General features: G+C 43.9%; 1 protein-coding gene across 1 annotated transcript in view; it reads left to right on the top strand.

Moving 5' to 3' along the window:
* Positions 1–20,028, top strand: part of rpl38 (ribosomal protein L38) — a 364,540-nt gene that overhangs the window by 317,354 nt on the left and 27,158 nt on the right. The window lies entirely within an intron of this gene.

Below are 20,028 nucleotides of genomic sequence, written 5' to 3' on the forward strand. Positions count from 1 at the left end.
TGCAGAAGAAAACGTCGCAATATTAATGACTCAGCAGCCAGAAAGATAAAGGTTTAGATGATAAAAAGATGATGTTTTATTGATCATTTAAACAAGTTACAGGAAACTTGTTTTCCTTTATCTGTATATTTCGTGTATAATTGTGTACAACTGTGTTCAATACGGTTGGCAGAGACATGTTTATCGCTGTCAGTCATCTGCTTTGGTTCATTGTCCTTCTGAAAAATCCACTTCTGTTGGTTGAATAATTTCTTCGCAGATTTCTGAAAGTTCCTGATGCGGTTATTGAACACAAGCTCACCAACAGCGCTGTAGGAGAAACAGCCCCAGCCTCCTCCGTGCTTTATCGTACCTTAGTGCAGTTTGGTTGGAATTCTTCTCCTGGCTTTCTCCACACAAACACTCGACCACCACATCCATCCAAGTTCAGTTTGGATTCATCTGAAAATAAGACGCTTCTCCAGAAGCTGCTGTGTTTCTGTGTGTTCTTTTGCAGATGTCACCTTTATTTTCTTCTTCTTGAGGCTGATGAATGGTTTCTGCTGCGTTACTCTTCCTCTGTCCCCATGCTCCATGGTCCTGATTTGAATCGTATCTCATCTAGATGTATCTGCTAATTCTCATCGAGATCGAGATGTTTCTCGGCTGTTTTTCTTGATTTTAATCTCAATTTTGCTGCCCAAATCAGCTGGTGGTATTTCTGGGGCTGCCTGTACGTTGTCTGTTTTCGTTCACAAATCCTTCTTCTTTTATCAAGTTTTGCTGATCAGGTGACTGGAGCGGCTTCTTTCTGCAGCCATGTTATGACTAAAGAGTGGCCTTCTTTATTCATTTAAAGCGGATGTGTATGTAGTCGATTCCCTTCAGGTTCATACAGGTGTCTCGAGCAGAGTACCCACATGGTGGAGCATCACATTAACTATGGAGTCACTGGAACGACCAGAATAATATTAAGAGACCAAATTCTTTTAAAAAAGATGTAATCATGACCAGCGTATCCACAACCCCAAATCAGAAACCGTTGGGACAGTAAAGCGTTTACCACTTTATAATGTTGCCGTTCGAGGACAGACTGGGCCTTTCCTGGATCCTGATTTTTACCGAATCATGACTACAATCACCTGTTGCCATCCCCTGTTTCAAATCACATCATTATTGGATTGTTTTACCTCATTATTAGCCCTAAGCTGGCCCTGTCCCAAAGTGAGATTCGAAGGGTTTCAGGTCATTTATTTTCTTTTCCCATTTTGTTCTTTCTTTCTGTCCATGAAGTGTATGCAGTTAAATCACATTTTAAAATCAGAACTCCAGATAGAATTCTATAATATGCAAATACAATCGAGTTGTTATTTGGAGGCTCAGTTTTACAGAGCAGCACCACATCACTGAAACACACACACAGCCGTGAAACATCAATTCTGTATCTTCACTAAAAGACACACAAGAGGATTTACAGCAGGACCGTGTCTCACTACAAGCACTAAAAACCACCACATTGTGTTCATTAAGGATGGAAATAAAGCAGAAATATTTCACTGTCATCTGCACTTCAGTGTCATTTGTTCTGCTGAAATATTTTCCTCATTCTGCCAGTTTGGAATTTAGTGAGGAGTGAAAATGAATCGACATAAATGACTCTTTATTACCACAAGGGGAGTCAAAACCTGATTTGATTTATTTTGCGTTGTTTATTGCTCATAGAAGTCCCGCTTTCTCATGAACAGGTTGCTGAGGTGGATGGAGGAGGGGGGAAGATGGCGGACTGAGCGCGAGCATGTTTGCAGGCTCTGATAAAAGATAGTTTCAAACCGTCCTAGAACAGCTATCTTTGGAAAACAAAAGGAGAAGAAAAAAACCTACCAACTACTCAGAAAACCCACTAAACCCCATGATAGTTTGGCTTCTTGGGTCAGACCACTAAACTGTTCTCTGCCTTACCGAGAGTGAGATGCTAATGCTAATAGAGCGGCTAATGCTACAGGGCTAACAGACCATGATTACAGTACAGCCTGACGGCCTGCAGGAGGCATGTGATCAAGAAGAGACTGAGGCGATGGAGGAAGAAAATGTGAAAAGGCTTCATGATCCCACACCGATGCCCAGCCCAAATCCCAAAACAGTGAAAGCAAAGACAAATGTGAACAGTCAGGTGAGATCACTAACAAAACCATCTCCAATGCAATTCAAGCCCTGATTAAGAGGTTTTTATGTCATTATGGTTGTACAATTAAAACATGCCAGATCAGTCGGCTGGTGGGTTTCAAAATAATAAACACACGCTTGTGTTTTTGCGATAAATCCATATTATACTGAGCGCATTTCACACATTAATCAATACAAAGTCCCTGCAGCTTTCAGTTCTTTTAAATCAAGGCTGAATACTTTGTTTCTTCTTCGCCGCTGCCTTTTATTAAACCAAATTTGAGACTTTTAATTTGATTTCTTTCAGCGCGACTGCAATGCACGATGGGATATTTTGCCTTGGTTCGTCCTCATCGTTGTTCGCTACTTTTCGTGATGTGGAGGCGGGGCAAGATGGCGATCAGGGCACAAGCGACTATTTCAGCTCCGTTTGCTTGGTCCCACACTTTTGGATTTAAACTGTCCTCTTCAGAGAGAAAAACTTTAACCTTTTCAACTTGCTGGAACAAAGGAATCAAAATAAGACGATGTCTGCCCTCAAAGATAAAGATTTTCCCCGCTCAAGACAGCTAATGGTAAGACGGGAAACCCGCTAGCCTTCCATAACGACACCACAAACGCAGAGGCTGATACTCCGATGGACACCTCAAGCAAAGCTAATGTTAGTCACACAGCAAGCACAGAAGCTGCTATTCCGGTGGACACACCAAAATCAAGCAAAGCTAACGCTAGCACATCAGGCACCAGAAGACCACTAAACACTACGCCGACAAAAATGCCACCCGCTAAGAAAATGGCAGCCGGATCTGGAGCCGTGCTCTCCTTAGCTGATGTCCTGGCAGCCATTCGTAGCTTGGAGGGCGAAGTAGATGCTTTGGAAAACAACTTAAAGAGAACTCTGACTTGTTTAGCAGCGTCATACAGCGCGTGGACCAGAACTCAGTGGAAACTGTAGGAATGCACTCCAACATGGACATTTTGGAGAAAGAACAGTCAGACCTGAAGAAACAAAACACCACACTGAAGGAAAAGGTGCTTGAGGTTGAACGTTAGAAACGCCGCTGGAACCTGCGACTTTCGGGGCTCAAAGAACAAGAAGGAGAAAACAACATCAGAGAGAAGACCGAAGAGCTCCTGCTGAATATTTTCCCACAGTGGGCTGACAACATTGGCGATGTGGTCGACTCGGTGCACCGCGTAGGCAAGAAAGAAAAGGGACCAGTGTGCGAAATTACCATGTGCCCGGTAGCCCAACGCTATCAACTTTTTCGTCGGGCCATAAACTATAAAAAGTAGTGAGTCCATCATGCCACAAACATTGGCCCGCCTGTGAACGTACATTTTGACGGTTTCATGCTTGTATTACCATGTCCCAACACGACACGTCCACCTTTTGCAAGGATTGTTTTCACTGGTTATTTTGTCAGATACATCACAAATCTGTAAAATGAAAGCGAATCAGCTGCCGTCTCTTAAATGAGCAGTTTATCACATTACATTTTGCCGACATTGTGGCGCGAGATTCTACAGGAGTGCGCTTTTTCGCCTTTTCGTGACAATCATGTGGAAGTTTCTGGGTTTGCCTGAGAAAAAAGTGAAGCAGAAGAAAACAGAAGAAGAAATCAAAGCTACTAAGAAACGATATGAGGAAGAAAAGCGGGAGAGGACATTTAAACCAGGTTGGCTGCAGACATACAATTGGTTGTTGTACTCAAATACACAAAAACAGATGTTTTGCCGACCTTGCCGTTCAATTTATGGTCCGTACGCTGTTAGAAAACCCGGACTGAAAACTGACAAATATCACAGGTATGCGAATGCTCCTCTTGTGTTGGGCTCACAGAACTTCAAAAAACACACACTAGATGTGCATCAGGCATCCGAGGGTCATGTGTATGCAACTAGACGTGTGTGGGTGAGGGACAAATCCAACGAAACAGAAGCAGATAAGTGCATTATGAGTCTGAACAAATCCGATTATGAAAGATTGTCTATTTTGTTCAGGAACGCACATGCTATTGCCTACAAATCGAAATCATTCAAGGACTTTGTATGGATGGTATCACTGGATGAAAAGAAGGGACTAAAAGTTGGATCGACATGCAGAAATGATAAACAGTGTAAGGTCTTTGTGGAGGCAATATCTCATGTTGAGAAGTGTAAGATTTCTCTGAAAAATAAATAAACAAAATCTTAACTGTTTAATTTGAAATAAACATGACAATGTCTATACTTTTTACATACATACATTCACACTGGCCATCAACTTTTAATGCTGGCCATGAACATTGAAAAGTTAAGAGCCCTGCTGGCCATTTCTGATTTTCAAGATATTTCACACAGTGAAAGGGCCGGAGCCGGCAGGTCCTCATGCAGTTCGTGAGGAGACTTCACCGGGATGCGGTCTGGAAGGCAACTCAGGACGCCCAGATCTGCCAGGAGCGAGGGGTCCGCTTTGCCCAGAACTTCACCAAGGAGGACAGACTGGCGAGAGAACAACTATGGCCAAAAAAGAAACATGCTAGATCTCAGGGTAAGGTGGCTTTTTACAAAGGCCACATAGCAGTTATTGATGGGCGTGGTCACTGCCGAAAATGCATCGCCATTTGAATCATAATGTGATACGGCAAGTTGATGCTTTATAAACTCAGGGTAAAAAAAAAAAGCTTTGTTCCACTTGTTCAGATTGAATCCAAAGTTGTTATACTCTCCTGATTCCCTTTTAGGAATGTTTTTTTTCTTTTCTTTTTTTTTGAAGAGTCGAAGTTCCAAGATATTAAATTTTCTGAATACTTGTGATTAGAGGACAATGTCCACACTGTTCTTAGGGACCTGCCTAAGTTTAAGTTCGCTTCAAAAGCAAGCTTTCAATTACCTTCAGGTTTTACAACCTATTTTCGTCTTTGTTTGAGTGAATGTGTGTGAATGAAAATGTCTTTACAGTGTAATCTAAAGCTTTTGACAATTAACACCAGAGTTCTAAGGGATAATATAAAGAGAGAGGCTTTATTTCTATTCTACACAAGCAGAAGTTCTCAATGTGTACTACTTCAGGAAACCCATTCAAAGGAATCAGACGAAAAGTTTTGGACAACTCAATGGGGAGACAATTTTTTTTTTCACATGGTACATCAAGATCAGCAGGCGTTGCAATTTTACTCAATATCTCACTGGGGAAAATAATTGCCACCAAAAGTAGTAACAATGGCCATTGGGTAATATGCGTACTCCAAATAGATAATTCTACACTAATTTTAGGAAATGTTTATGGACACTAACATAGCACAAAACAGAAACCTTCTTACAGAGATTAGAGAAGTTATTTTGCAGTTTAAAACTAAATATGTAACTGGAAATATAATAATGGGAGGGGATTGGAACATGGTGAAGGATGAAGGGCTTCCTCGTAGATTTACAAACCCTCACCCCAATACTATGCTGGCTGACTATTGTGATTCATTAAAACTTGTAGCTGCATGGAGAGAAAAATCCAGATGTAAAACAATACTCTTGGTTCAAACCAGATGGCTCATCCAAATCAAGACTTGATTATCGGTTAATTACTGATGCTCTATTCAATCACATTTCACTCTGTGATATAATGCCCGCACCTCTAAGTGACCATGGCTGCGTTGAGTTACTGGTCACACCCCCATCACAGTCCCACAGGAGAAAAGGGGACTGGAAATTTTATTCTAGTTTATTAAAATATGATAACTTTTGTAAAGGCATAGCAAACCTTATACAAGAAACCTTACATGACGAAGCCTTATCATACTCTCAGAACTGGGAATTCAATTCTCCATCTCCTTTAGTAAACAGGTTAGAAGCCAAAATAATATAGAAGAGGAAAGTATTATAAAAGATATACTCTCAATTACTACTCGCTCACTACTGTCAGAGAGTGATCATATAAGGCTTTTACAATTACAAACTAAATTAAAGCTGCTAGCGGCCTTGACGGGCCCTCGCACGTGTGGTTCCGCAACCCAGGACATCCCGCCACCCAACAAAACAGTCACATCATATATTCATCAAATGTTCAAAGGTGATGTGCATGTTGCAAATGCCATGACTGCTTGACGGATGAGAGATAGACAAAGACTGTGTGTGTGTGTGTGTGTGTGTGTGTGTGTGTGTTTCTGTGGTGTGAAAATGTACATTTATATATGTACAAAACTATACGTGTCTCCTCCTTATCTCTATCTCACTCTGTAATCTTAAGTCATCTTAGCTTTCCTGTGTCTGCAGTGTGTGTGTGTGTCAGAGAGAGAAAGTGTGTGTGAAAGAGAGAGTGTGCTCATAGATGTTGCGTGTGCATACTTGTGAGAGAGTGTATGTGTGTATATGCATATAACTGTGTGTGTGTGTGTGTGTGTGTGTGTGTGTATGTGTGTGTGTGTGTGTGTGTGTGTGTGTGTATGTGTGTGTGTGTGTGTGTATGTGTGTGTGTGTGTGTGTGTGTGTATGTGTGTATGTGTGTGTGTGTGTGTGTGTGCACAGAATTGTATATGTTACCCATTCTCGTGAGTACAGTATTCATGTATGTGTATATGATTGCAACTTTGTGTGTGTGTGTGTGTGTGTGTGTGTGTGTGTGTGTGTGTGTGTGTACAGTGGGGCAAAAAAGTATTTAGTCAGCCACCAATTGTGCAAGTTCTCCCACTTAAAAAGATGAGAGAGGCCTGTAATTTTCATCATAGGTACACTTCAACTATGAGAGACAGAATGGGGGGAAAGAATCCAGGAAATCACATTGTAGGATTTTTAATGAATTAATTGGTAAATTCCTCGGTAAAATAAGTATTTGGTCACCTACAAACAAGCAAGATTTCTGGCTCTCACAGACCTGCAACTTCTTCTTTAAGAGGCTCCTCTGTCCTCCACTCATTACCTGTATTAATGGCACCTGTTTGAACTCGTTATCAGTATAAAAGACACCTGTCCACAACCTCAAACAGTCACACTCCAAACTCCACTATGGTCAAGACCAAAGAGCTGTCAAAGGACACCAGAAACAAAATTGCAGACCTGCACTAGGCTGGGAAGACTGAATCTGCAATAGGTAAGCAGCTTGGTGTGAAGAAATCAACTGTGGGAGCAATTATTAGAAAATGGAAGACATACAAGACCACTGATAATCTCCCTCGATCTGGGGCTCCACGCAAGATCTCACCCCGTGGGGTCAAAATGATCACAAGAACGGTGAGCAAAAATCCCAGAACCACACGGGGGGACCTAGTGAATGACCTGCAGAGAGCTGGGACCAAAGTGACAAAGGCTACCATCAGTAACACACTACGCCGCCAGGGACTCAAATCCTGCAGTGCCAGATGTGTCCCCCTGCTTAAGCCAGTACATGTCCAGGCCCGTCTGAAGTTTGCTAGAGAGCGTTTGGATGATCCAGAAGAGGATTGGGAGAATGTCATATGGTCAGATGAAACCAAAATAGAACTTTTTGGTAAAACCTCAACTTGTCGTGTTTGGAGGAGAAAGAATGCTGAGTTGCATCCAAAGAACACCATACCTACTGTGAAGCATGGGGGTGGAAACATCATGCTTTGGGGCTGTTTTTCTGCAAAGGGACCAGGACGACTGATCCGGGTAAAGGAAAGAATGAATGGGGCCATGTATCGTGAGATTTTGAGTGAAAACCTCCTTCCATCAGCAAGGGCATTGAAGATGAAACGTGGCTGGGTCTTTCAGCATGACAATGATCCCAAACACACCGCCCGGGCAACGGAGGAGTGGCTTCGTAAGAAGCATTTCAAGGTCCTGGAGTGGCCTAGCCAGTCTCCAGATCTCAACCCCATAGAAAATCTTTGGAGGGAGTTGAAAGTCCATGTTGCCCAGCAACAGCCCCAAAACATCACTGCTCTAGAGGAGATCTGCATGGAGGAATGGGCCAAAATACCAGCAACAGTGTGTGAAAACCTTGTGAAGACTTACAGAAAACGCTTGACCTCTGTCATTGCCAACAAAGGGTATATAACAAAGTATTGAGATGAACTTTTGTTATTGACCAAATACTTATTTTCCACCATAATTTGCAAATAAATTCTTTAAAAATCAGACAATGTGATTTCCTGGATTCTTCCCCCCATTCTGTCTCTCATAGTTGAAGTGTACCTATGATGAAAATTACAGGCCTCTCTCATCTTTTTAAGTGGGAGAACTTGCACAATTGGTGGCTGACTAAATACTTTTTTGCCCCACTGTATGTGTGTGTGTGTGTGTGTGTGTGTGTGTATAAGTGAGTGTGAGTGTGATGGTGGCGCTATGTCAGGCATGTCATAGATCAATCCATTAAAGTACTGAAAATTTTTGGCACATTTCCTGCTTGGCCAGATGGTGATACTGTGCTAGGCATGTGAATTAGATGTGTCAATATCATCAGAATCACGATATCCAATATTTTGTAAAGTTTCAGCTCAATCCATCAATGAATTGAACATTTTTTGCCCATTTCCTGCTTGGCCAGATGGTGGCGCTATAACAGGCAGGCCCATTGGGGGTCAGGTTATCATAATAATCATAATATCTATTGAAGTAAGAAGTGTCCGACCATACAGTCAACGCACTGTGGCTTTCTGACACGTTTCCTGTTTATGTGGCAAGATATTAAAATCATAAGGCCATTTCAACATATTACAAGATATCAGAAATCCCCTCGCAATTTAATATCAGCGACATCTTGGCATCATGTATAACAAATTTCACATGAATCTCATGAACCGTCTAGGAGGAGCACGTTAAAAATGACCATGTGTCCAAACGCATATAAGCCCAATTACCTCACTTCCTGTTGGGCGTGGCTAATGCAATGTATATACAAAAGTTGTTTGTCTTGAGACGAACTACATACGTACCGAATTTGGTATGGGTAGCTGAAACTATATGCCAATCCAAGGACTCCATGACATTAGGGGGCGCTGTGAAGTCCCTGGGCCACGCCCGGGGCCAAACGTCTGTGGCTGAGAAGCCGTTACAATGACTGATGTGTGTATCAAGTTTCATGAGTTTTTGTGCATGGGAAACGCCTCAAATAAGGCCAAACGTGGCAGAAAAATAATAATAATAATTAAAGCTGCTAGCGGCCTTGACGGGCCCTCGCACGTGAGGTTCCGCAACCCAGGACATCCTGCCACCCAACAAAACAGTCACATGCCATATATTATTCATCAAATGTTCAAAGGTGATGTGCGTCTCCTCCTCATCTCTGTCTCACGCTGTAATCTTCAATCATCTTAGCTTTCCTGTGTCTGCAGTGTGTGTGTGTGTGTGTGTGTTTCTGTGGTGTGAAAATGTACATTTATATATGTACAAAACTATACATGTGTCTCTTCCTTATGTCTCTCACACGCTGTAATCTTAGGCTACGTTTACACTAGACCGTATCTGTCTCGTTTTCTTCGCGGACGCACTGTCCGTTTACATTAACCCCCCTGAAAAAGCGGGGAAACGGGAATCCGCCAGCGTCCACGTATTCAATCCAGATCGTGTCAGCTCCGGTGCTGTGTAAACATTGAGATACGCGGATACGCTGTGCTGAGCTCTAGCTGGCGTCTCATTGGACAACGTCACTGTGACATCCACCTTCCTGATTCGCTGGCGTTGGTCATGTGACGCGACTGCTGAAAAACGGCGCAGACTTCCGCCTTGTATCACCTTTCATTAAAGAGTATAAAAGTATGAAAATACTGCAAATACTGATGCAAATACTGCCCATTGTGTAGTTATGATTGTCTTTAGGCTTGCCATCCTTCCACTTGCAAGTAATAAGTGATCTGCGCTGGGATCACACACACAGCGGCTCAGTCCCGAATCGTGGCTTGTTCACTTCACTCGCGCGCTCTGTGAGCTGCGCAGGGCCGGAGTGCACACCCTCCAGAGGGCACTCGCTGTTCAGGGCGGAGTGATTTGGAGCGCAGGATGCCTGCGGAGCCGAGCGTATCCGCGTATTGGTGTTGCTGTGTGCACGGCTAACGGTTTTAGTGTCAACGCGAATCGTTTTAAGAACGTTAATCTGATGATCCGCTGATTCGACGTAATGTAAACGTAGCCTTAAGCCATCTTAGCTTTCCTGTGTCTGCAGTGTGTGTGTGTGTCAGAGGGAGAGAGAGAAAGTGTGTGTGTGAAAGAGAGAGAGTGCTCATAGATGTTGCGTGTGCATACTTGTGAGAGTGTGTGTGTGTGTGTACAGGGGCGGTCCTGGGGGCGGTCCGACCAAAAAAAAAAAAAAAGGTCCACAAAAAAAAAAACCCGAAAAAAAAAAGACCGGGGGGGGGTGTGAACATTTTGGATGGGGAAGCCCAATACCAAAGTTGCGCAGGTGACGTCATCATAACAAGAGGCGTCAATACCTGAAGTTGGTCAGTTCTTGTAGCTCAATTGTAATTAAGGGTTTGCAGCAGTGTTACACACACACACACACACACACGTGTAACATGCAGCAAAAGCCATCATTTACCTCTTCTCTGTTAGTTCATTTATTTATGATACATGATTGCGTTTTACCATTTTTGCCACTTTAATGTATAGTATTTTTAGATCTTTTGTCACTTCATGTTATTCTGTAATGGTGATTGTTTAACTGTTTATCTTCTTTTGTTATTTATATGGTGCGACTTTAATGGAGGTTTAAGTCTTCTTGTTAATAATAATGGTGAATGGGACTCTATGATAATTCATTGTGCACTCTGTTGGTAAAACTGACTGACTTGTGCAATATTTTGACCATCGGGTGGTGCTGTAGTGCAGTTGTGCTTTCTTAAATAGCTGTGGATAGCTGTAATGCGAAGTCATTGAGTCTTTTTGTTTATTGTTTTTCTTTGTATTTTTTATTGCACTAGTCATTAAAACTGGAAATTTGTTCTTGAAAATAGCTGTTGTGAGTTAGTGTATGGGGTCGTGTGTGTTCTGGATGAAGTTAGTGTTTTCTTAGGTGGTGGGTGGGAGGTGGTTGTCGGGTTGGGCCGGGGGGGGGGCGCCAGCAGGGGGTTTCGCCCGGGGAGTAAATCACTCTAGGATCGCCACTGTGTGTGTATGCATAAATATGCATATGACTGTGAGTGTATGAGTGTGCACAGAATTGTATACAGTGCCTTGCAAAAGTATTCCTACCCCTTGAACTTTTTCACATTTTTCCACCTTACAACCACGAACTTAAAAGTTTTTTATTGAGATTTTATGTGATAGACCAACACAGAGTAGCACAGAATTGTGAAGTGAAACAAAAATGATAAATGGTCTTCAAAATTTTAAACAAATAAAAATCTGAAAAATGTGGTGTGCATTAGTATTCAGCCCCCCTGTGTCAATACTTTGTAGAGCCACCTTTTGCTGCAATTACAGCTGCAAGTCTTTTGTGGTATGTCTCTACCAGCTTTGCACATCTAGACACTGAAATTTTTGCCCATTCTTCTTTGCAAAATAGCTCAAGCTCAGCCAGATTGGATGGAGAGCGTCTGTGAACAGCAATTTTCAAGTCTTGCCACAGATGCTCAATGGGATTTAGGTCTGGACTTTGACTGGGCCATTCTAACACATGAATATTCTTTGATCAAAACCATTCCATTGTAGCTCTGGCTGTATGTTTAGGGTCACTGTCTTGCTGGAAGGTGAATCTCCTTCCCAGTCTCAAGTCTTTTGCAGCCTCCAACAGGTTTTCTTCCAGGATTGCCCTGTATTTAGCTCCATCCATCTTCCCATCAACTCTGACCAGCTTCCCTGTCCCTGCTGAAGAAAAGCATCCCCATAGCATGATGCTGCCACCACCATGTTTCACAGTGGGGATGGTGTGTGCAGGGTGATGAGCAGTGTTAGTTTTCCGCCACACATAGCGCTTTGCATTTAGGCCAAAAAGTTCAACTGTGGTCTCATCTGACCAAAGCACCTTCTTCCACATGTTTGCTGTGTCCCCTACATGGCTTCCTATGCCTGTCTTTCAACAATGGCTTTCTTCTTGCCACTCTTCCAAAAAGGCCAGATTTGTGGAGTGTACGACTTATAGTTGTCCTGTGCACAGATTCTCCCAGCTGAGCTGTGGATTTCTGCAGCTCCTCCAGAGTGATCATGGGCCTCTCGGCTGCTTCTCTGACCAGTGCTCTCCTTGCTCGCTCTGTCAGTTTAGGTGAACGGCCATGTCTTGGTCGGTTTGCAGTTGTGCCATACTTTTTCCATTTTTGAATGATGGATTGAACAGTGCTTCTTGAGATGTTCAGAGCTTGGGATATTTTTTTATAACCTAACCCTGCTTTAAACTTCTCCAGAACTTTATCCCTGACCTGTCTGGTGAGTTCTTTGGTCTTCATGATGCTGTTTGTTCTTCAGTGTTCTCTAACAAACCACTGAGGCCTTCACAGAACAAGTGTATTTATGCTGAGAGTAAATTACACACAGTAGGACTCTATTAACTAATTAGACGACTTCTGAAGGCAATTGATTGCACTGGATTGTATTTAGAGGTATCAGAGTACAGGGGGCTGAATACTAATGTGCACCACATTTTTCAGATTTTTATTTGTTTAAAATTTTGAAGACCATTTATCATTTTCGTTTCACTTCACAATTGTGTGCTACTCTGTGTTGGTCCATCACATAAAATCTCAATAAAAAACTTTTAAGTTCGTGGTTGTAAGGTGGAAAAATGTGAAAAAGTCCCAAAGGTGAAGGAAGCGCATTTTAAGATTTTGAATGAGATTTATCCATCCGGTGAAATGCTGAGAGTGAGGTTTAATATTGACAGTATTGATAACAACTGTATTTTCTGTGAATCAGATATTGAAATTACGGACCATCTTTTCTTTCAGTGTATTTACACAAAAACATTTTGGGAGGACTTTTTGGACTGGCTTTCTTCTAAAATCCAGCTACAGGACACACTTACCCTGGACAACATAACATTTGAGACGAGTCTGAAGGATTCACAAGCAGACTGTGTTATAAATAATTTTCTATTGCTCTCGAAATATTTTATTCACTGCTCAAAATGGAAAAAAAGTAAAGCCCATTTTCACTGTGTTCAAAAAACATCTTGTAGAAAATTCTCACCGCCTTAAAGTGGATGAAATGCAAAAAAGCAACGTCACTCTTGAATGCATTTCATCATCTGAAAATTTTTGAAGACCTCTAATGGTAATTATACAACTGTGTGAATGTATGAGTGAATGGGAGTGTTTTGTTTTACCCTGTGCCTTGAGCATTTTTGTTCACTCATGCAACATATTTGTATGCCTGAACGTTTGTATACCTGAACATTTGCAATTAAAAAAAAATCAAACAAACAAAAAGTTTGAAAAAAGTAGGCAATAATCGTCATTTCAACTCGTTTGGAAAACAGTTTTCAAAATGGCGGCACTGACACCTGGCCGACGCTTCATGTTTCGAAGTCTCGCACAAGTCTCATGAAGATCGCGCGGATAAGCGACGCCTGGTGTGGAACAAAACGAATTACATTCAACACTGCTAAAAACCGAATAGGCCGATAAGTATCATATTTAATTGCGATTAGCTGCCAATACGAGTCACGATATAAGGTTCTAAAACCGAAAACGTCATTGAATAATACGTTAATTAAGAAATAAAGCAAGTTTAAAAATGACTTCAGTTCTCCTTTAAAGGGGTTTCTGTGGATCTTTGTGATTGATTTATCTGGAAGAGCAGAGCAGGGAAGATTGCGAATCGAGTGGCTGTGGTTTGCTTTCGCCCGATACTAAACTGTGTAGCATCCTAGCAATCATTGCAAAGATGCGTACAAAAAGCCTGAAACTGCCTCCTTACCCAGGAAAAAATGATGGAGGATTTATCTTGTAGTGTCCTGATCCCCTGGGTCCGGTTGTTCAAAACATGGTTATCTTTTAATCAATGGTCCAATCACTATTTAGCATTATGTTAAATATAACCTGCTGTTAAACTGTTGTTCAAAACTCCGTTAAAGTTAACGCACCTCCCAGCCTCCGTTATCTTTTAACCAAGTGGCTACATACAGCTCAAAAGGCAAACACGCATGTTCCCGATTGTTAATGCGTGCCGTCCAAAACAATTCAGACGAGGACCAAACGAGCTACTTTGATACAATGAGGCAGAACTTCGACATCGGTACCGATTTGGTAGAGAATCTCTCCGTTATATATTTGATTTGTTTCAAGAAGATTTGGAACGCCCAACGCGAAGAAGCCATGCATTGTCCGTCGAGGTGCTCATTGCCCTTAGATTTTATGCAAGCAGCAGTTTTTTTCCAAGTCAGGAGACTTGGTGGGTGTGGCATTGTGGGATTGATTTGGTTAGGGCTAAAACAATTGGTTTGCTAATGGTATGGTTCAATTAGCTTCAAGAAATGATTTTTTAACTAACGGTAAGTTAAAATTTTAACGGAAATAACTATTTTGAACAACTGAACCCAGATCTTTAATCCAGCCGCATATAAAAAGTTGTACAGTATACCTCCATGATCTTCCAGGTTTTCATTTATTTGTCTGTCTTGAATGATGTCTGTAGCACCAGGTACTTTGAGATGTCAGGGAACTCAACTCATCACTCACTCATGCCCATTACGCCAGGTGGCATGTAGGGCAGTAACGTGATCCCTCCACTTCTGATGGTCTTTCGCCATGACTGAAATGCTGCTCCAGGTCTTTCCCATCTGCTGCATTTCTTTCTCCACCGTCCGCCGCCATGTGATCTTCGGATGACCCCTCCTTCGCTTTCCCTCTGGTGTCCAGTGTAAGGCAGTCTTGACGATGGAGGCTTCTTGGTGGATGACATGGGCAATCCACCTCCAGCGTCTCCTCATTAGGATGATAACCAAGGATTCGGCTCCACACCTTTCAAGCAGGTCCTTGTTTGAAATGGTTTGGGGCCAGAAGATGCGTAGAATTTGGCGGAGGCTCTTGGTGTGAAACGTGGAAAGCTTTGTTAAATCGTTCACAGTCAGCCTCCAACATTCTGAACCATATAGGAGAGTTGTGAGGACACAGCTGTGGTGGAGTCTCAGCTTGGAGTAAGTGCTGTAGGTGGAGGAGCACCATACCTTGCTCATCATGTTAACAGGGAACTCAACAGATGAATAATTTTCCAACTTGTACGAAAATCCTTCTTTACTAGCATTAAAGGATCTAATCCCATCACAAAGATCAACTTTCTGAAGGTGTCTTGACCATGCGTTGGCCTCTAAACTGTAAAAATATTCAGAGACGGTTTTACTATCTTTTTTGCATAACGGCAGCCAAATTGGTTTCTCGGACCACCATTTCACCGTAGCACAAGACCTTCCTCTTCTTACGGTACGTCTGTGTGTGTTCTAGCCGCACTGCAGAGTGTGTTCCCGCCATCAGAGCTGGCCGCCTTCATGTCTCTGCTCAGGCGTGATAAAGAACAGCAGCTGAACGAGCTCACCGTGATCGTCACCGGGATTCGCCTCTTCAACAAGGACAGCGGGAAAGGAGGAGAGAGCATCGAGGACCATGAGTGCATCTCACCTCGCGTTCTGATAAACGCTCGCCATCGTGATTCATTTACAACCCCGATTCCAAAAAAGTTGGGACAAAGTACAAATTGTAAATAAAAATGGAATGCAATGATGTGGAAGTTTCAAAATTCCATATTTTATTCAGAATAGAACATAGATGACATATCAAATGTTTAAACTGAGAAAATGTATCATTTAAAGAGAAAAATTAGGTGATTTTAAATTTCATGACAACAACACATCTCAAAAAAGTTGGGACAAGGCCATGTTTCCCACTGTGAGACATCCCCTTTTCTCTTTACAACAGTCTGTAAACGTCTGGGGACTGAGGAGACAAGTTGCTCAAGTTTAGGGATAGGAATGTTAACCCATTCTTGTCTAATGTAGGATTCTAGTTGCTCAACTGTCTTAGGTCTTTTTTGTCGTATCTTCCGTTTTATGATGCGCCAAATGTTTTCTATGGGTGAAAGATCTGGACTGCAGGCTGGCCAGTTCAGTACCCGGACCCTTCTTCTACGCAGCCATGATGCTGTAATTGATGCAGTATGTGGTTTGGCATTGTCATGTTGGAAAATGCAAGGTCTTCCCTGAAAGAGACGTCGTCTGGATGGGAGCATATGTTGCTCTAGAACCTGGATATACCTTTCAGCATTGATGGTGTTTTTCCAGATGTGTAAGCTGCCCATGCCACACGCACTAATGCAACCCCATACCATCAGAGATGCAGGCTTCTGAACTGAGCGCCGATAACAACTTGGGTCGTCCTTCTCCTCTTTAGTCCGAATGACACGGCGTCCCTGATTTCCATAAAGAACTTCAAATTTTGATTCGTCTGACCACAGAACAGTTTTCCACTTTGCCACAGTCCATTTTAAATGAGCCTTGGCCCAGAGAAGACGTCTGCGCTTCTGGATCGTGTTTAGATACGGCTTCTTCTTTGAACTATAGAGTTTTAGCTGGCAACGGCGGATGCCACGGTGAATTGTGTTCACAGATAATGTTCTCTGGAAATATTCCTGAGCCCATTTTGTGATTTCCAATACAGAAGCATGCCTGTATATGATGCAGTGCCGTCTAAGGGCCCGAAGATCACGGGCACCCAGTATGGTTTTCCGGCCTTGACCCTTACGCACAGAGATTCTTCCAGATTCTCTGAATCTTTTGATGATATTATGCACTGTAGATGATGATATGTTCAAACTCTTTGCAATTTTACACTGTCGAACTCCTTTCTGATATTGCTCCACTATTTGTCGGCGCAGAATTAGGGGGATTGGTGATCCTCTTCCCATCTTTACTTCTGAGAGCCGCTGCCACTCCAAGATGCTCTTTTTATACCCAGTCATGTTAATGACCTATTGCCAATTGACCTAATGAGTTGCAATTTGGTCCTCCAGCTGTTCCTTTTTTGTACCTTTAACTTTTCCAGCCTCTTATTGCCCCTGTCCCAACTTTTTACCTCTGCCAAGGAGGTTATGTTTTCGGTAGTGTTGGTTTGTTTGTTTGTCTGTTAGCAACATTACGGAAAAAGTTATGAACGGATTGCTCTGAAATTTTTTCCAGAGGTGTGACTGGGCACAAGTAACAATCCATTAAATTTTGGCGGTGATCCAGATCACCTTCTGGATCCAGGATTTTTTTAAAGAATTCTTTATCATTGTGAGATGAGCTGCTTGGCGGAGGTCTGCGCTCTCCGAGTGCTTTTTTAGTTTTATTATGGAGTGGATGGAAAGAGAAATGGTGTTGGTATTGTTTTGAGGGGAGAGTTGGTCAACAGTGTGATTGATGTGAAGAGGGTGTCAGAGTGATGGGCATGAAGTTGGAGATTCAAGGAGTGGTGATCAATGTTGTGTGCGCGTACGCCCCACAGGTTGGATGTGAGAATGAAGAGAGTTTTTCTGGGAAAAGATGGATGAAGTGGTGGAAAGTATACTGAGGGAGGAGTGTGTGCTGATAGGAGCAGATTTCAACGGACATGTTGGCGAGGGAAACAGAGGAGATGAGGGCGTGATGGGCAGATATGGTGTAAGAGAGAGAAATGTGGAAGGGCAAATGGTGGTTGATTTTTCAAAGAGGATGAATTTGGCAATAGTCAATACATACTTTGAGAAGAAAGAGCAGCACAGGGTGACGTTTAAGAGTGGATTTATATTTATATTTAAAGAAGCGACTCTTAACCCCTGCATATTGAAAGATGAGAGACAGAAACGTAAAGAGACAGATGGAAGGAACCAGCAGAGATGAAAACCCAGTGCTGTGCAGTCACTGAAAACTTTTATTTTTTGAGTTTCATTTTCTTAATCATTCTACTCTTAGACTCTTTTTTGAACCCTTTCCTCAGACCAGTAACATGCTGTTTTAACTGATAACATTTCTTTCCATCCAGTAAATCCATTCCAACAGCTCTTTGAAGTGTGCTAACTGATTTGATAAACTTTTCAATGTCGGGAAAATAATCTTTTACATTCGCTTTTTTTTTCCAAAAGTTTCATCCAAAAAGTTATTAATGTCCTCAAGTGAATAAAGGTCCTCGCTTTGAAAAATGCTGTCCGCTATAGAAACAGTGTTAGAATCAGAGTCACATTCCATATCTGTCACATTGTCACTATAACAACCGTCCAGCTTTGTCACCTCCTCTGTCTCACTGTCGGGTCTGACGCCTCCCGTAAAACCGGAGACTCTGCGTCCTGCTCAGACCCCCCACACCGACCTCTCCCGGCTCCGCCCTGCTCCGTTCAGCCTCTACGATTTCCACTGAATCGCTACTACCGGCAGCCCTGATCATGGAGCTACCGGCATCCGTATCTGCAGGCACGGAGCCTCCGGCCTCAGTTTGAGTAGGAAGAGCAGACTCAGATAACGCCAGCCAATCATTGCTCATTTTCCCACCATCTGTCACCACAGCAACACCACTGCCTGCCTTCTCACCGTCAGCCACTCTGCTCCTCACCGTCAGCCATCACACTGTTCACTTCCCCACCGTCAGTCACTCCGCTCCTCACCTCCTCACCGTCAGTCACTCCGCTCCTCACCTCCTCACCGTCAGTCACTCCGCTCCTCACCTCCTCACCGTCAGTCACTCCGCTCCTCACCTCCTCACCGTCAGTCACTCTGCTCCTCAGCTCCTCACCGTCAGTCACTCTGCTCCTCAGCTCCTCACCGTCAGTCACTCTGCTCCTCACCTCCTCACCGTCAGTCACTCCGCTCCTCACCTCCTCACCGTCAGTCACTCCGCTCCTCACCTCCTCACCGTCAGTCACTCTGCTCCTCAGCTCCTCACCGTCAGTCACTCCGCTCCTCACCTCCTCACCGTCAGTCACTCCGCTCCTCACCTCCTCACCGTCAGTCACTCCGCTCCTCACCTCCTCACCGTCAGTCACTCCGCTCCTCACCTCCTCACCGTCAGTCACTCTGCTCCTCAGCTCCTCACCGTCAGTCACTCCGCTCCTCACCTCCTCACCGTCAGTCACTCCGCTCCTCACCTCCTCACTGTCAGTCACTCCGCTCCTCACCTCCTCACCGTCAGTCACTCCGCTCCTCACCTCCTCACCGTCAGTCACTCCGCTCCTCAGCGTCAGTCACTCCGCTCCTCACCTCCTCACCGTCAGTCACTCCGCTCCTCACCTCCTCACCGTCAGTCACTCCGCTCCTCACCTCCTCACCGTCAGTCACTCCGCTCCTCACCTCCTCACCGTCAGTCACTCCGCTCCTCACCTCCTCACCGTCAGTCACTCCGCTCCTCACCTCCTCACCGTCAGTCACTCCGCTCCTCACCTCCTCACCGTCAGTCACTCCGCTCCTCACCTCCTCACCGTCAGTCACTCAGCTCCTCAGCTCCTCACCGTCAGTCACTCTGCTCCTCACCTCCTCACCGTCAGTCACTCCGCTCCTCACCTCCTCACCTCCAGTCACTCTGCTCCTCACCTCCTCACCGTCAGCCATCACACTGTTCACTTCCCCACCGTCAGTCACTCCGCTCCTCACCGTCAGCCATCACACTGTTCACTTCCCCACCGTCAGTCACTCCGCTCCTCACCGTCAGCCATCACACTGTTCACTTCCCCACCGTCAGTCACTCCGCTCCTCACCGTCAGCCATCACACTGTTCACTTCCCCACCGTCAGTCACAGCGCTTCTTGTCTCTGTACCATCAGTCACATGACAGTTCACTTCCCTACCATCAGTCACAAGCGCTACCCCACTGCCCCCCTCCCCCTGCTGTCAGTCACCGCTGACCTCCTCGCCGATGCCCGTCACGCCACTCCTTTCCCCGCTAGCAGTTCTAGCCACTGGTTCGACCTGTCTATGTGGACAGGTAATTCTTTTATGTCCGACGTCTCCACACTCAAAACACTTCATGTTTCCTGAGCTCGCGTACACCATGTAAAACCCTTCCTCATGCTCCACACGGAAGGAAA

The sequence above is a fragment of the Neoarius graeffei genome, chromosome 14, assembly GCF_027579695.1.
Source record: "Neoarius graeffei isolate fNeoGra1 chromosome 14, fNeoGra1.pri, whole genome shotgun sequence".
Lineage (NCBI taxonomy): Eukaryota > Metazoa > Chordata > Actinopteri > Siluriformes > Ariidae > Neoarius > Neoarius graeffei.